Below are 16036 nucleotides of genomic sequence, written 5' to 3'. Positions count from 1 at the left end.
ATGTGGTTTGTCTTCAGGCCTGGAGGAACAATCACTGCGACCCCACATGTCCCCTCTTGCTCCAGGGTGAAGTTTCTCCTAGTTACAGATCTAGGATCAGCCTGCCCTCCCCCAATCCTATCTTTAACTATTAGTGGGGAAAATGCTAAACTGACCCAAGATCAGCGTCTAAGGGGCAATTTTAACAGTCTCACTGTATAGATACTCACCAGTCTCACATTACAGGCCTTTGAAGAGGAACCACCGAGATACGATATTTCTTTAGTGGTAATATTATCAACCGTATAATGAGTATCTCCCCATTCCCAGACATAGATACTCCCGAGTGAGACCTGTCTGTACAATATAGGCACATGCAGGTAAGAAACCCTTGTATGAAAACATATATGTATTTAAATCACTGTTATTTGTGTGACCTGACGATCTCAAATAAATAGCGTTTTGTTTTCGCTCGGTTGGTTGATTGGTCGAGACTGATTGCAGCACTGAGAGACTTGCAGGCCTCGTCTCCTCTGGACAGGAAACAGGGAATTCGGGAACGCGCCTCCCATCTGCGGCGCGCTCCTGACTGGTTTTTACAGAATGGAGCTGGAAGGAATCAGTGTCAGAGTAGTTACTAAGCCAAGAAGTCGGCATCGCCGGTGAAAACCGTTCAATTCTGAAAACCGACCAATTGAAATCACAACATTGCATGTGCCGATCGATTGTAGCAGTTTTCCCGTTGGATACAGAGGAAAACATTCTGGATTTGTGATAGTAAGTAGCCGCTTACATTCTGTCTCTCTTGAAACCCACCTTGATTTACGAGCAATATTTTGCATTTGCAAAACGTTTTTATAATTGTTACGTTGGAATCAGGGGACCCTCATCTGTTAAATCGATGCAATGTTGAATTTGAGGTTATTATAACGGATTACTCATTAGCCTATTCGCTGATATGGAGCCACACCAGGCTACCATGATTAGCCTACATTTCTACAGCGGTGAAATCTAGAGACATTTGGAAACACAAATGGCCAAGGCAGATTTATCCTGTGTTTTTAAATGCAAGAAAAACAACACGTTTATCGCTAGGCCAAAAAATGCATGAGACTACAACGTTGATTCATTTCAACGAAGGCAGCAGATGAGAATTGAATTGCATCTGGAGCTGGTTTGGACGTTTTCAGGCTAAATGGGTGTGTTGTGGTTTGTACGAGGGTAATGTTTTGGTGCCCTGTTCATGGAATAATGCAGTGTATGTCAGCCGAAGGACAAGCACAGGGAAACGTCGTGGATGGTTCCCGGCCTGTGAACACTATTACCGGGGAGAATAATGTGACATACCATTAAGTAAGGGAACCCTAATTGGGGCAATTATGTACGATGTAAATTCTGAATTAGGCCTCTACACATGATAAGGGCGTGGCGAGTCACTGATAGGGGCGTGGCGAGTCACTGATAGGGGCGTGTTCTCGTGCCAGTGTTTCATCTGTGTTTCCACCCTGTAATTTCTAAATGGTCTCATCACAGCACTGTTGGTTCATGTTTGATGCCACAGCGAAGCAGTCTATTTTTGGGCTGTGCGATATGGCCTAAAAATATCATCTCGATTTTTGTTGTTCAAATCTATGTACGATTTACGATATATATCTGAAATGTTTTCAAATGTTTTCTCTAAATAATCTGTGTACAATTTAAAAGGTCAGATAACCACTTAGTAGACTGATACCCTGTTTCATGCCATAAGTAAAGATGTACAGTGCCTATAACTATGCCCCCAATGCAATTATGCATTCTTATACATCCACAATGTGAATTCAATGATTTGTTCTGTTTATTGTCAAACTAATACATTTTTTTATTTTAAATTGTAACATTCCAACCTTGTTTAGCATGAGCTAGTCAAAATATGGCACGTTATCACAATTTGTATCCGTTCTGCCATCACTCTCAGACAGGGACTTTTATTTTGAAGGCGAACCCGGAAATTCAACACACTGAAGACAACAGCCGCCGGTTACCGTAGCAACGGAGTAAACACATTTTCGTCCCTGTGAAAAGTGAATCGCTTTAACACCATATCGCTATGAATTAAAACGCACTTACAGTCAACAGAAGTTATGAACCCCTAAAAATATATATATATATATATATATCTATATGAGAAAACAATGATTTATTGTCTCTAGCTAGCTCATCTGTTACATGTATGTACTGAAGTATTTACAGCCGGGGTAGGCCGGCATTGTAACATAATAATTAGTTCTTTAACTGATTTTACCTAGTTAAATAAATACATATAAATCACCAGGCTTTCTACCTAATCGAGCATGGTGCGAACACCGCCGCCGGGTCACACTGCCTCTCAGCTGCACCGCTCTGTAATTACCGACAGTAGTAGGAAGAGGAACATCTCTGATAACCTGCGATATTCATATGAACACATCCTTGTTGTAATCGATCGGACACTAGAGCTGCCTAATCTAATAAATGGCCGTTTATTGGTCTAAACAATCTGTGTGTAGATTTAGCTGCTTCCTACACCCTAATTCAGTGGTCACCAACCTTTCCTGAGTCAAAATGCAAGCAGAGATCTACTACTCAGATTGTTTAAAAAAAAACATGACTTAAAAACAAAACAAACTATGCAACATTAACCTATTAAAAACAGTTCTTCAGCAATGAGGTTTATACAGTAGGCTATAGGCCCAATGGGGGCTCTCGAGTGACACAGTGGTCTAAGACACTGCATCTCAGTACATGAAGCATCACATCCGGCCGTGATTAGGAGTCCCGTGGGACGGCACCCTATTGGCTCAGCGTCTGTTCTGAGGGGTCGGAGCAGTTACTGTCAACAGCACTAAACAGCACTAACACTAACCCTAAACAACAGGAATGAACGCAAGGCTTTATCATTGGGATATTTACAGAAATGTTTGCTGATGGACTCGGGATACCTCGGAGATGGACCGGTTGGTGACCACGTCCCTAGTTAATCCCTGTTTCTACCCTTTTACATTAGACTACAGAGTGGGCCCATTCCATGACCATCTACTGGCTCAGCTGTTTCTACCCCCTTTACATTAGACTACAGAGTGGGCCCATTCCATGACCATCTACTGGCTCAGCTGTTCCTACCCTTTACATTAGACTACAGAGTGGGCCCATTCCATGACCATCTACTGGCTCAGCTGTTTCTACCCTTTACATTAGACTACAGAGTGGGCCCATTCCATGACCATCTAGTGGGCCCATTCCATGACCATCTACTGGCTCAGCTGTTTCTATCCCCTTTACATTAGACTACAGAGTGGGCCCATTCCATGACCATCTACTGGCTCAGCTGTTTCTACCCTTTACATTAGACTACAGAGTGGGCCCATTCCATGACCATCTACTGGCTCAGCTGTTTCTACCCTTTACATTAGACTACAGAGTGGGCCCATTCCATGACCATCTACTGGCTCAGCTGTTTCTACCCTTTACATTAGACTACAGAGTGGGCCCATTCCATGACCATCTACTGGCTCAGCTGTTTCTACCCTTTACATTAGACTACAGAGTGGGCCCATTCCATGACCATCTACTGGCTCAGCTGTTTCTACCCTTTACATTAGACTACAGAGTGGGCCCATTCCATGACCATCTACTGGCTCAGCTGTTTCTACCCTTTACATTAGACTACAGAGTGGGCCCATTCCATGACCATCTACTGGCTCAGCTGTTTCTACCCTTTACATTAGACTACAGAGTGGGCCCATTCCATGACCATCTACTGGCTCAGCTGTTTCTACCCTTTACATTAGACTACAGAGTGGGCCCATTCCATGACCATCTACTGGCTCAGCTGTTTCTACCCTTTACATTAGACTACAGAGTGGGCCCATTCCATGACCATCTACTGGCTCAGCTGTTTCTACCCTTTACATTAGACTACAGAGTGGGCCCATTCCATGACCATCTACTGGCTCAGCTGTTTCTACCCTTTACATTAGACTACAGAGTGGGCCCATTCCATGACCATCTACTGGCTCAGCTGTTTCTACCCTTTACATTAGACTACAGAGTGGGCCCATTCCATGACCATCTACTGGCTCAGCTGTTTCTACCCTTTACATTAGACTACAGAGTGGGCCCATTCCATGACCATCTACTGGCTCAGCTGTTTCTACCCTTTACATTAGACTACAGAGTGGGCCCATTCCATGACCATCTACTGGCTCAGCTGTTTCTACCCTTTACATTAGACTACAGAGTGGGCCCATTCCATGACCATCTACTGGCTCAGCTGTTTCTACCCTTTACATTAGACTACAGAGTGGGCCCATTCCATGACCATCTACTGGCTCAGCTGTTTCTACCCTTTACATTAGACTACAGAGTGGGCCCATTCCATGACCATCTACTGGCTCAGCTGTTTCTACCCTTTACATTAGACTACAGAGTGGGCCCATTCCATGACCATCTACTGGCTCAGCTGTTTCTACCCTTTACATTAGACTACAGAGTGGGCCCATTCCATGACCATCTACTGGCTCAGCTGTTTCTACCCTTTACATTAGACTACAGAGTGGGCCCATTCCATGACCATCTACTGGCTCAGCTGTTTCTACCCTTTACATTAGACTACAGAGTGGGCCCATTCCATGACCATCTACTGGCTCAGCTGTTTCTACCCTTTACATTAGACTACAGAGTGGGCCCATTCCATGACCATCTACTGGCTCAGCTGTTTCTACCCTTTACATTAGACTACAGAGTGGGCCCATTCCATGACCATCTACTGGCTCAGCTGTTTCTACCCTTTACATTAGACTACAGAGTGGGCCCATTCCATGACCATCTACTGGCTCAGCTGTTTCTACCCTTTACATTAGACTACAGAGTGGGCCCATTCCATGACCATCTACTGGCTCAGCTGTTTCTACCCTTTACATTAGACTACAGAGTGGGCCCATTCCATGACCATCTACTGGCTCAGCTGCTCCTACCCTTTACATTAGACTACAGAGTGGGCCCATTCCATGACCATCTACTGGCTCAGCTGTTTCTACCCTTTACATTAGACTACAGAGTGGGCCCATTCCATGACCATCTACTGGCTCAGCTGCTCCTACCCTTTACATTAGACTACAGAGTGGGCCCATTCCATGACCATCTACTGGCTCAGCTGCTCCTACCCTTTACATTAGACTACAGAGTGGGCCCATTCCATGACCATCTACTGGCTCAGCTGCTCCTACATTGGCTCAGACATTGAGCCTTTACATTAGACTACAGAGTGGGCCCATTCCATGACCATCTACTGGCTCAGCTGCTCCTACCCTTTACATTAGACTACAGAGTGGGCCCATTCCATGACCATCTACTGGCTCAGCTGTTTCTACCCTTTACATTAGACTACAGAGTGGGCCCATTCCATGACCATCTACTGGCTCAGCTGTTTCTACCCTTTACATTAGACTACAGAGTGGGCCCATTCCATGACCATCTACTGGCTCAGCTGTTTCTACCCTTTACATTAGACTACCCTTTACAGAGTGGGCCCATTCCATGACCATCTACTGGCTCAGCTGTTTCTACCCTTTACATTTCTACCCTTTGACCATCATTAGACTTTACAGAGTGGGCCCATTCCATGACCATCTACTGGCTCAGCTGTTTCTACCCTTTACATTAGACTACAGAGTGGGCCCATTCCATGACCATCTACTGGCTCAGCTGTTTCTACCCTTTACATTAGACTACAGAGTGGGCCCATTCCATGACCATCTACTGGCTCAGCTGCTCCTACCCTTTACATTAGACTACAGAGTGGGCCCATTCCATGACCATCTACTGGCTCAGCTGTTTCTACCCTTTACATTAGACTACAGAGTGGGCCCATTCCATGACCATCTACTGGCTCAGCTGCTCCTACCCTTTACATTAGACTACAGAGTGGGCCCATTCCATGACCATCTACTGGCTCAGCTGCTCCTACCCTTTACATTAGACTACAGAGTGGGCCCATTCCATGACCATCTACTGGCTCAGCTGTTTCTACCCTTTACATTAGACTACAGAGTGGGCCCATTCCATGACCATCTACTGGCTCAGCTGCTCCTACCCTTTACATTAGACTACAGAGTGGGCCCATTCCATGACCATCTACTGGCTCAGCTGTTTCTACCCTTTACATTAGACTACAGAGTGGGCCCATTCCATGACCATCTACTGGCTCAGCTGTTCCTACCCTTTACATTAGACTACAGAGTGGGCCCATTCCATGACCATCTACTGGCTCAGCTGTTTTTCTACCCTTTACATTAGACTACAGAGTGGGCCCATTCCATGACCATCTACTGGCTCAGCTGTTTCTACCCTTTACATTAGACTACAGAGTGGGCCCATTCCATGACCATCTACTGGCTCAGCTGTTTCTACCCTTTACATTAGACTACAGAGTGGGCCCATTCCATGACCATCTACTGGCTCAGCTGTTTCTACCCTTTACATTAGACTACAGAGTGGGCCCATTCCATGACCATCTACTGGCTCAGCTGTTTCTACCCTTTACATTAGACTACAGAGTGGGCCCATTCCATGACCATCTACTGGCTCAGCTGTTTCTACCCTTTACATTAGACTACAGAGTGGGCCCATTCCATGACCATCTACTGGCTCAGCTGTTTCTACCCTTTACATTAGACTACAGAGTGGGCCCATTCCATGACCATCTACTGGCTCAGCTGCTCCTACCCTTTACATTAGACTACAGAGTGGGCCCATTCCATGACCATCTACTGGCTCAGCTGTTTCTACCCTTTTTCTACCCATTCCATGACCATCTATTAGACTACAGAGTGGGCCCATTCCATGACCATCTACTGGCTCAGCTGCTCCTACCCTTTACATTAGACTACAGAGTGGGCCCATTCCATGACCATCTACTGGCTCAGCTGTTTCTACCCTTTACATTAGACTACAGAGTGGGCCCATTCCATGACCATCTACTGGCTCAGCTGTTCCTACCCTTTACATTAGACTACAGAGTGGGCCCATTCCATGACCATCTACTGGCTCAGCTGTTTCTCTTTACTACCCTTTACATTAGACTACAGAGTGGGCCCATTCCATGACCATCTACTGGCTCAGCTGTTTCTACCCTTTACATTAGACTACAGAGTGGGCCCATTCCATGACCATCTACTGGCTCAGCTGTTTCTACCCTTTACATTAGACTACAGAGTGGGCCCATTCCATGACCATCTACTGGCTCAGCTGTTTCTACCCTTTACATTAGACTACAGAGTGGGCCCATTCCATGACCATCTACTGGCTCAGCTGTTTCTACCCTTTACATTAGACTACAGAGTGGGCCCATTCCATGACCATCTACTGGCTCAGCTGTTTCTACCCTTTACATTAGACTACAGAGTGGGGCCCATTCCATGACCATCTACTGGCTCAGCTGTTGGCTACCCTTTACATTAGACTACAGAGTGGGCCCATTCCATGACCATCTACTGGCTCAGCTGTTTCTACCCTTTACATTAGACTACAGAGTGGGCCCATTCCATGACCATCTACTGGCTCAGCTGTTTCTACCCTTTACATTAGACTACAGAGTGGGCCCATTATGACCATCTACTGGCTCAGCTGTTTCTACCCTTTACATTAGACTACAGAGTGGGCCCATTCCATGACCATCTACTGGCTCAGCTGTTTCTACCCTTTACATTAGACTACAGAGTGGGCCCATTCCATGACCATCTACTGGCTCAGCTGTTTCTACCCTTTACATTAGACTACAGAGTGGGCCCATTCCATGACCATCTACTGGCTCAGCTGTTTCTACCCTTTACATTAGACTACAGAGTGGGCCCATTCCATGACCATCTACTGGCTCAGCTGTTTCTACCCTTTACATTAGACTACAGAGTGGGCCCATTTCTACTGGCCCTGTTTTTACATTAGACTACAGAGTGGGCCCATTCCATGACCATCTACTGGCTCAGCTGTTTCTACCCTTTACATTAGACTACAGAGTGGGCCCATTCCATGACCATCTACTGGCTCAGCTGTTTCTACCCTTTACATTAGACTACAGAGTGGGCCCATTCCATGACCATCTACTGGCTCAGCTGTTTCTACCCTTTACATTAGACTACAGAGTGGGCCCATTCCATGACCATCTACTGGCTCAGCTGTTTCTACCCTTTACATTAGACTACAGAGTGGGCCCATTCCATGACCATCTACTGGCTCAGCTGTTTCTACCCTTTACATTAGACTACAGAGTGGGCCCATTCCATGACCATCTACTGGCTCAGCTGTTTCTACCCTTTACATTAGACTACAGAGTGGGCCCATTCCATGACCATCTACTGGCTCAGCTGTTTCTACCCTTTACATTAGACTACAGAGTGGGCCCATTCCATGACCATCTACTGGCTCAGCTGTTTCTACCCTTTACATTAGACTACAGAGTGGGCCCATTCCATGACCATCTACTGGCTCAGCTGTTTCTACCCTTTACATTAGACTACAGAGTGGGCCCATTCCATGACCATCTACTGGCTCAGCTGTTTCTACCCTTTACATTAGACTACAGAGTGGGCCCATTCCATGACCATCTACTGGCTCAGCTGTTTCTACCCTTTACATTAGACTACAGAGTGGGCCCATTCCATGACCATCTACTGGCTCAGCTGTTTCTACCCTTTACATTAGACTACAGAGTGGGCCCATTCCATGACCATCTACTGGCTCAGCTGTTTCTACCCTTTACATTAGACTACAGAGTGGGCCCATTCCATGACCATCTACTGGCTCAGCTGTTTCTACCCTTTACATTACATTAGACTACTGGCTCAGAGTGGGCCCATTCCATGACCATCTACTGGCTCAGCTGTTTCTACCCTTTACATTAGACTACAGAGTGGGCCCATTCCATGACCATCTACTGGCTCAGCTGTTTCTACCCTTTACATTAGACTACAGAGTGGGCCCATTCCATGACCATCTACTGGCTCAGCTGTTTCTACTGGCCAGCTGTTTCTACCCTTTACATTAGACTACAGAGTGGGCCCATTCCATGACCATCTACTGGCTCAGCTGTTTCTACCCTTTACATTAGACTACAGAGTGGGCCCATTCCATGACCATCTACTGGCTCAGCTGTTTCTACCCTTTACATTAGACTACAGAGTGGGCCCATTCCATGACCATCTACTGGCTCAGCTGTTTCTACCCTTTACATTAGACTACAGAGTGGGCCCATTCCATGACCATCTACTGGCTCAGCTGTTTCTACCCTTTACATTAGACTACAGAGTGGGCCCATTCCATGACCATCTACTGGCTCAGCTGTTTCTACCCTTTACATTAGACTACAGAGTGGGCCCATTCCATGACCATCTACTGGCTCAGCTGTTTCTACCCTTTACATTAGACTACAGAGTGGGCCCATTCCATGACCATCTACTGGCTCAGCTGTTTCTACCCTTTACATTAGACTACAGAGTGGGCCCATTCCATGACCATCTACTGGCTCAGCTGTTTCTACCCTTTACATTAGACTACAGAGTGGGCCCATTCCATGACCATCTACTGGCTCAGAGTGGGCCCATTCCATGACCATCTACTGGCTCAGCTTCTACCCTTTACATTAGACTACAGAGTGGGCCCATTCCATGACCATCTACTGGCTCAGCTGTTTCTACCCTTTACATTAGACTACAGAGTGGGCCCATTCCATGACCATCTACTGGCTCAGCTGTTTCTACCCTTTACATTAGACTACAGAGTGGGCCCATTCCATGACCATCTACTGGCTCAGCTGTTTCTACCCTTTACATTAGACTACAGAGTGGGCCCATTCCATGACCATCTACTGGCTCAGCTGTTTCTACCCTTTACATTAGACTACAGAGTGGGCCCATTCCATGACCATCTACTGGCTCAGCTGTTTCTACCCTTTACATTAGACTACAGAGTGGGCCCATTCCATGACCATCTACTGGCTCAGCTGTTTCTACCCTTTACATTAGACTACAGAGTGGGCCCATTCCATGACCATCTACTGGCTCAGCTGTTTCTACCCTTTACATTAGACTACAGAGTGGGCCCATTCCATGACCATCTACTGGCTCAGCTGCTCCTACCCTTTACATTAGACTACAGAGTGGGCCCATTCCATGACCATCTACTGGCTCAGCTGTTTCTACCCTTTACATTAGACTACAGAGTGGGCCCATTCCATGACCATCTACTGGCTCAGCTGCTCCTACCCTTTACATTAGACTACAGAGTGGGCCCATTCCATGACCATCTACTGGCTCAGCTGCTCCTACCCTTTACATTAGACTACAGAGTGGGCCCATTCCATGACCATCTACTGGCTCAGCTGCTCCTACCCTTTACATTAGACTACAGAGTGGGCCCATTCCATGACCATCTACTGGCTCAGCTGCTCCTACCCTTTACATTAGACTACAGAGTGGGCCCATTCCATGACCATCTACTGGCTCAGCTGTTTCTACCCTTTACATTAGACTACAGAGTGGGCCCATTCCATGACCATCTACTGGCTCAGCTGTTTCTACCCTTTACATTAGACTACAGAGTGGGCCCATTCCATGACCATCTACTGGCTCAGCTGTTTCTACCCTTTACATTAGACTACAGAGTGGGCCCATTCCATGACCATCTACTGGCTCAGCTGTTTCTACCCTTTACATTAGACTACAGAGTGGGCCCATTCCATGACCATCTACTGGCTCAGCTGTTTCTACCCTTTACATTAGACTACAGAGTGGGCCCATTCCATGACCATCTTGGCCAGCTGACCATCTACATTGGCATCAGCTGTTTCTACCCTTTACATTAGACTACAGAGTGGGCCCATTCCATGACCATCTACTGGCTCAGCTGACCATAGACTACAGAGTGGGCTCAGCTGCTCAGCCTACCCTTTACATTAGACTACAGAGTGGGCCCATTCCATGACCATCTACTGGCTCAGCTGTTTCTACCCTTTACATTAGACTACAGAGTGGGCCCATTCCATGACCATCTACTGGCTCAGCTGCTCCTACCCTTTACATTAGACTACAGAGTGGGCCCATTCCATGACCATCTACTGGCTCAGCTGCTCCTACCCTTTACATTAGACTACAGAGTGGGCCCATTCCATGACCATCTACTGGCTCAGCTGCTCTTTACTACCCTTTACATTAGACTACAGAGTGGGCCCATTCCATGACCATCTACTGGCTCAGCTGCTCCTACCCTTTACATTAGACTACAGAGTGGGCCCATTCCATGACCATCTACTGGCTCAGCTGTTTCTACCCTTTACATTAGACTACAGAGTGGGCCCATTCCATGACCATCTACTGGCTCAGCTGTTCCTACCCTTTACATTAGACTACAGAGTGGGCCCATTCCATGACCATCTACTGGCTCAGCTGTTTCTACCCTTTACATTAGACTACAGAGTGGGCCCATTCCATGACCATCTACTGGCTCAGCTGTTTCTACCCTTTACATTAGACTACAGAGTGGGCCCATTCCATGACCATCTACTGGCTCAGCTGTTTCTACCCTTTACATTAGACTACAGAGTGGGCCCATTCCATGACCATCTACTGGCTCAGCTGTTTCTACCCTTTACATTAGACTACAGAGTGGGCCCATTCCATGACCATCTACTGGCTCAGCTGTTTCTACCCTTTACATTAGACTACAGAGTGGGCCCATTCCATGACCATCTACTGGCTCAGCTGTTTCTACCCTTTACATTAGACTACAGAGTGGGCCCATTCCATGACCATCTACTGGCTCAGCTGCTCCTACCCTTTACATTAGACTACAGAGTGGGCCCATTCCATGACCATCTACTGGCTCAGCTGTTTCTACCCTTTACATTAGACTACAGAGTGGGCCCATTCCATGACCATCTACTGGCTCAGCTGCTCCTACCCTTTACATTAGACTACAGAGTGGGCCCATTCCATGACCATCTACTGGCTCAGCTGCTCCTACCCTTTACATTACATTAGACTACAGAGTGGGCCCATTCCATGACCATCTACTGGCTCAGCTGTTTCTACCCTTTACATTAGACTACAGAGTGGGCCCATTCCATGACCATCTACTGGCTCAGCTGCTTCTACCCTTTACATTAGACTACAGAGTGGGCCCATTCCATGACCATCTACTGGCTCAGCTGTTCCTACCCTTTACATTAGACTACAGAGTGGGCCCATTCCATGACCATCTACTGGCTCAGCTGTTTCTACCCTTTACATTAGACTACAGAGTGGGCCCATTCCATGACCATCTACTGGCTCAGCTGTTTCTACCCTTTACATTAGACTACAGAGTGGGCCCATTCCATGACCATCTACTGGCTCAGCTGTTTCTACCCTTTACATTAGACTACAGAGTGGGCCCATTCCATGACCATCTACTGGCTCAGCTGTTTCTACCCTTTACATTAGACTACAGAGTGGGCCCATTCCATGACCATCTACTGGCTCAGCTGTTTCTACCCTTTACATTAGACTACAGTGGGCCCATTCCATGACCATCTACTGGGGCCCATTCCATGACCATCTACTGGCTCAGCTGTTTCTACCCTTTACATTAGACTACATTAGACTACAGAGTGGGCCCATTCCATGACCATCTACTGGCTCAGCTGTTTCTACCCTTTACATTAGACCATCTAGAGTGGGCCCATTCCATGACCATCTACTGGCTCAGCTGTTTCTACCCTTTACATTAGACTACAGAGTGGGCCCATTCCATGACCATCTACTGGCTCAGCTGTTTCTACCCTTTACATTAGACTACAGAGTGGGCCCATTCCATGACCATCTACTGGCTCAGCTGCTCCTACCCTTTACATTAGACTACAGAGTGGGCCCATTCCATGACCATCTACTGGCTCAGCTGTTTCTACCCTTTACATTAGACTACAGAGTGGGCCCATTCCATGACCATCTACTGGCTCAGCTGCTCCTACCCTTTACATTAGACTACAGAGTGGGCCCATTCCATGACCATCTACTGGCTCAGCTGTTTCCTACCCTTTACATTAGACTACAGAGTGGGCCCATTCCATGACCATCTACTGGCTCAGCTGTTTCTACCCTTTACATTAGACTACAGAGTGGGCCCATTCCATGACCATCTACTGGCTCAGCTGTTCCTACCCTTTACATTAGACTACAGAGTGGGCCCATTCCATGACCATCATCTACTGGCTCAGCTGACCATTTCTCAGCTGTTCTACCCTTTACATTAGACTACAGAGTGGGCCCATTCCATGACCATCTACTGGCTCAGCTGTTTCTACCCTTTACATTAGACTACAGAGTGGGCCCATTCCATGACCATCTACTGGCTCAGCTGTTTCTACCCTTTACATTAGACTACAGAGTGGGCCCATTCCATGACCATCTACTGGCTCAGCTGTTTCTACCCTTTACATTAGACTACAGAGTGGGCCCATTCCATGACCATCTACTGGCTCAGCTGTTTCTACCCTTTACATTAGACTACAGAGTGGGCCCATTCCATGACCATCTACTGGCTCAGCTGTTTCTACCCTTTACATTAGACTACAGAGTGGGCCCATTCCATGACCATCTACTGGCTCAGCTGTTTCTACCCTTTACATTAGACTACAGAGTGGACCATCTACTGGCTCAGCTGTTTCCATTGACCATCTACTGGCTCAGCTGTTTCTACCCTTTACATTAGACTACAGAGTGGGCCCATTCCATGACCATCTACTGGCTCAGCTGTTTCTACCCTTTACATTAGACTACAGAGTGGGCCCATTCCATGACCATCTACTGGCTCAGCTGTTTCTACCCTTTACATTAGACTACAGAGTGGGCCCATTCCATGACCATCTACTGGCTCAGCTGTTTCTACCCTTTACATTAGACTACAGAGTGGGCCCATTCCATGACCATCTACTGGTGGGCCCATTCCATGACCATCTACTGGCTCAGCTGTTTCTACCCTTTACATTAGACTACAGAGTGGGCCCATTCCATGACCATCTACTGGCTCAGCTGTTTCTACCCTTTACATTAGACTACAGAGTGGGCCCATTCCATGACCATCTACTGGCTCAGCTGTTTCTACCCTTTACATTAGACTACAGAGTGGGCCCATTCCATGACCATCTACTGGCTCAGCTGTTTCTACCCTTTACATTAGACTACAGAGTGGGCCCATTCCATGACCATCTACTGGCTCAGCTGTTTCTACCCTTTACATTAGACTACAGAGTGGGCCCATTCCATGACCATCTACTGGCTCAGCTGTTTCTACCCTTTACATTAGACTACAGAGTGGGCCCATTCCATGACCATCTACTGGCTCAGCTGTTTCTACCCTTTACATTAGACTACAGAGTGGGCCCATTCCATGACCATCTACTGGCTCAGCTGTTTCTACCCTTTACATTAGACTACAGAGTGGGCCCATTCCATGACCATCTACTGGCTCAGCTGTTAGACTCTACCCTTTACATTAGACTACAGAGTGGGCCCATTCCATGACCATCTACTGGCTCAGCTGTTTCTACCCTTTACATTAGACTACAGAGTGGGCCCATTCCATGACCATCTACTGGCTCAGCTGTTTCTACCCTTTACATTAGACTACAGAGTGGGCCCATTCCATGACCATCTACTGGCTCAGCTGTTTCTACCCTTTACATTAGACTACAGAGTGGGCCCATTCCATGACCATCTACTGGCTCAGCTGTTTCTACCCTTTACATTAGACTACAGAGTGGGCCCATTCCATGACCATCTACTGGCTCAGCTGTTTCTACCCTTTACATTAGACTACAGAGTGGGCCCATTCCATGACCATCTACTGGCTCAGCTGTTTCTACCCTTTACATTAGACTACAGAGTGGGCCCATTCCATGACCATCTCTGGCTCAGCTGGCTCAGCCCATTCCTGACCATCTACTGGCTCACCCTTTACATTAGACTACAGAGTGGGCCCATTCCATGACCATCTACTGGCTCAGCTGTTTCTACCCTTTACATTAGACTACAGAGTGGGCCCATTCCATGACCATCTACTGGCTCAGCTGTTTCTACCCTTTACATTAGACTACAGAGTGGGCCCATTCCATGACCATCTACTGGCTCAGCTGTTCCTACCCTTTACATTAGACTACAGAGTGGGCCCATTCCATGACCATCTACTGGCTCAGCTGTTTCTACCCTTTACATTAGACTACAGAGTGGGCCCATTCCATGACCATCTACTGGCTCAGCTGTTTCTACCCTTTACATTAGACTACAGAGTGGGCCCATTCCATGACCATCTACTGGCTCAGCTGTTTCTACCCTTTACATTAGACTACAGAGTGGGCCCATTCCATGACCATCTACTGGCTCAGCTGTTTCTACCCTTTACATTAGACTACAGAGTGGGCCCATTCCATGACCATCTACTGGCTCAGCTGTTTCTACCCTTTACATTAGACTACAGAGTGGGCCCATTCCATGACCATCTACTGGCTCAGCTGTTTCTACCCTTTACATTAGACTACAGAGTGGGCCCATTCCATGACCATCTACTGGCTCAGCTGTTTCTACCCTTTACATTAGACTACAGAGTGGGCCCATTCCATGACCATCTACTGGCTCAGCTGTTTCTACCCTTTACATTAGACTACAGAGTGGGGCCCATTCCATGACCATCTACTGGCTCAGCTGTTTCTACCCTTTACATTAGACTACAGAGTGGGCCCATTCCATGACCATCTACTGGCTCAGCTGTTTCTACCCTTTACATTAGACTACAGAGTGGGCCCATTCCATGACCATCTACTGGCTCAGCTGTTTCTACCCTTTACATTAGACTACAGAGTGGGCCCATTCCATGACCATCTACTGGCTCAGCTGTTTCTACCCTTTACATTAGACTACAGAGTGGGCCCATTCCATGACCATCTACTGGCTCAGCTGTTTCTACCCTTTACATTAGACTACAGAGTGGGCCCATTCCCCATCTTCCATGACCA

General features: G+C 47.0%; 1 protein-coding gene across 1 annotated transcript in view; it reads left to right on the top strand.

The window, feature by feature from the left end:
* The first annotated feature begins 553 nt into the window (after positions 1-553).
* LOC124044307 (ras-associated and pleckstrin homology domains-containing protein 1-like) overlaps positions 554-16036 on the top strand; it is a 204739-nt gene continuing 189256 nt past the window's right edge. Inside the window, 1 exon segment of the mRNA XM_046363961.1 lies at positions 554-756. The gene's annotated coding sequence lies outside the window, so the exon portion shown is untranslated.

This window comes from Oncorhynchus gorbuscha, linkage group LG09 (genome assembly GCF_021184085.1).
Source record: "Oncorhynchus gorbuscha isolate QuinsamMale2020 ecotype Even-year linkage group LG09, OgorEven_v1.0, whole genome shotgun sequence".
In the NCBI taxonomy this organism is placed as follows: Eukaryota; Metazoa; Chordata; class Actinopteri; order Salmoniformes; family Salmonidae; genus Oncorhynchus; species Oncorhynchus gorbuscha.
Note: the sequence above shows the minus strand (reverse complement) of the source record. Positions and strands in the feature narration are given on the sequence as shown.